The sequence below is a fragment of the Alexandromys fortis genome, unplaced genomic scaffold (genome assembly GCF_014885135.2).
Source record: "Alexandromys fortis isolate MF-2015 unplaced genomic scaffold, M_Fortis_MF-2015_v1.1 scaffold_3, whole genome shotgun sequence".
Lineage (NCBI taxonomy): Eukaryota > Metazoa > Chordata > Mammalia > Rodentia > Cricetidae > Alexandromys > Alexandromys fortis.
Window position 1 is genome coordinate 12,626,108 of NW_026067909.1, and position 3,227 is coordinate 12,629,334.

A 3,227-nucleotide genomic window follows, 5' to 3' on the forward strand; every position below is an offset into this window, starting at 1 on the left:
AACAGATGCTGTAGGTTATCATCATCATGGCCATTGTTGCTATCCTTGTCATCATTGTCTCTTCATCATCATCATCAATGGTGCAGGTAAAATAGTCTCACCATTGAAAAAGAACCAGAGGAACTCGAGAGACAGACCAGCATTTAAGAGCACTGTCTGCTTTGGCAGAGGACCAGGTTTGATTCCCAACACCCACATGGCAGCTCAAATGTCTGTTACTCCAATTCCAGGGGGTTGGAACCCTCTTCTGGCCTGCCAAGATACTGCACACATGTAGTGCTCATATTTACACATAGGCAAACACTCATATTGGTAAAATGTAATAAAAGGAACTGGGGTCAGGTACAGGGTAATGAATACCTGAAATGCCAGCGGTCTGTAGGTGGAGGCAGGAGAATCAGAACTTTGATGTAATTTTCGGCTAGGTTAAAGGTGAAGAGAGAGTGTGGGCTCTGGATGGTAGGAGTGGCTGGCAGCTCCTTGAATGTGCTTCCTGCAACAGAACTGTGCATAAAAAATGATTATGACACCGAAAATTCTCTATATTTGACCACAATCGGAAAGCAGCTTTGGAGTGAGGCCTTTCAGTGCTAGTGTGCTTGGCTTAACAAACAGAGGCCTGGGTTCCATGACAAGCCCCTCAAAAACATAAAAATAAATTAGCCAACACTCTCCTTGTTACCAACTTTGATTTGAAGGGACTTTTGAATAATCTCCTGAAGAATATTTGTGTCACTGAAATATTTTCCTCTTTTCTTAACACAGGTGCTCACTTGCTACCTTTGAACTCACTGAGACCCACTTAAGCCTTGACCTTCTGAGTGCTGGGATTAAAGGCATGCACCATCAGGACCCATCAAAATATTTGTCATGAAACAAAGATCAAGATTATCAGATTGGGAAACTAATATTTAAAATACTAGGTATCCATTTGTTTTATTTTTTAAAAGGGCCGACAAGATGACTTAGTGGGTACAAGTGCTTGTGACAAACCTGATAACCTGTGTTCAATACTCAGGACCCACACAGTAAAAAGAAGAACTTGACTCCCACTAGCTGCCCTTTGTCCTCCACGGCTGCAATAGTATCCTCACCCCCCTCCTCCTTGATAGATAGTAAGTAAAAATGTAATTTAATTTAAACCTATATATTTGTAGAAGTAACTTCAATTTTTTTAAACTTTATTTAACTTTATTTCATAAAGCATTGGTATAATAATTTAAGATTCTCTTGAACTGGAGTTACAGACAGCTGCGAGCTGCCATGTGGGTGCTGGGAATTGAACCTGGGTCCTCTGGAGGAGCAGTCAGTGCTCTTAACCACTGAGCCATCTCATCAGCCCCTTAACTTCAAATTTTTAAAGTTATGTTTACATTGATGCGGGGGACATGTGTGTGCCATAGCATATATGTAGAGATTACACAAGTGCGCTGCCTGGCCTATGCACGTATGGTGGTCTCCTGCTTTATAGATCTGCACACGTCTGGTAAATGTGCCGTGTCTCTCCCTCAGCACTGGTAGGTCAGATGGTAGGGTGGCCAGCGATCACCAGCCCTCCTCAACTCACCATGCTGGAACCCACTGGCTCCTGGTCCTCTGGGCACCAGCTCTGGCTCTTTCCTCACAGTCTGAACTCCTGCTCACTCAGCCAAGATGGAGCAGTGTGTAGGGGAATGGGATATGGTGTTGCATTCCTCCTGTCTAGTAGTGGTACAGAAGCCCTGCAGGGTGCAATCACAAGAGAGAAGGGCAGTGGGGGTGGGGAGGTGGTTTGTTTTTCATTTGGATGAAATAGCTCACTCCTAGTGGCGCATCATTGAGCAGATGAGGCAAGGGGCACTGTGAGAACCACTGGAGTTGGCTAGAGCGGCTTCGGGGGCAGAGCTGTGATGAGTTACTGACTCAGGAGCAGGTGTGGGCAATGGCTGGTCAAACAGGTGGCTGATGCCAACTCTGGAACACGGGAGGAAGTGCATTTATGCCAAGAGGTGATGCTGCTGTGGCAGGCTTCTGGGAACCAGATTCCCTGGAAAAGCCAAGCAGGATGTGGTGGGCCAGGTGCAGAAGCACCCAGGCTGGGGCCGCTTACACCAAGTAAGTAACATGTCTGTGTTAGAATACCAGCAGAGGCAGAATGGCTCTCACAAGTCCCACACAAGCCAAAATGGCCTCACTCAGGTCAGCACACAGAGGCAGGCTCACAGTGGCCCCGGTATAAGGAAGCAAGATCCCGTCTTCCACCATGATCTCCATCAACACGCCAATTCATCAGTGTGGATCAACAGACACATAGTAGGTGTTCTGATGTCTTCTATGCACTCCTTGCTTGCAGCCCTTGAGAACTTCCCAGCCACATGGTCAAGGAGGCAGGGCCAAGGTGGCAGGCTACCTGTTGCCTACAACAGCAATGGGAAGATTGGCCCGGGTCCTTCCTCCTGAACTAGAATGCCTCATTGTGAGCCAGCCTTTTGGGGGGAGGGGATTTCTTTGGACCCAGCTGGGAACAGGTTGAGGTGGCCTAGGTGGGACTTTCATCACTTACAGCACAGTCTCTCCTAAGGTCTAAAAGACCAGCAGTGAGAGGCAGTAAGTCCACAGCAACAACGACACGAACATCACAAAATAAGAAGGGTACTGCAGGACAGGGACAGGATGCAATCTACCCTGGGAGCTCTGAACTGGTTTGATAGGGGAGGGCAGAGACAGGAGTGGGCTCTGCAGATGGCCATGCTGGATGACAGAACTGTCTGCCTCCCTCTATTCTCAGCTAAGATTCAACAATCCTGCATAGCCCCCCTGCCCAGTAATCACTGCTGGGGTGCAGAGACCCCTTCTCCTGAATCTCAAGGCTCAGTAACCCCATTCTTCCACCCACTACTGCAAATCTCTTCTGCCTCCCGTACCCCATGCATACCCCAGCCCTGAGACTCCTCCCCCACGGAGCTGTTGCAGCACTGAGGGCCACAGAAGATGTGACTTCTACTTGGGAGGAGAGGCAAGACCCAGAACACCTTGAGGACTTTGGACTTTCTGAGCAAGTGTCTTTCTGGACCTCAGAGAATGACTGTCCATGTAGAAGAAAACACAGAGGTGCCAAGGGAAGGCTGTGGGAAGATGGCGAAGAACTCTAGTGATGCAGCCCAGCACAGTCAGGAACACCAAGGCTTGAAACTGGTCTTTCCTGGAACTGCCAGAGGGCCAACCTGCTGACACCTGCTGACAACACC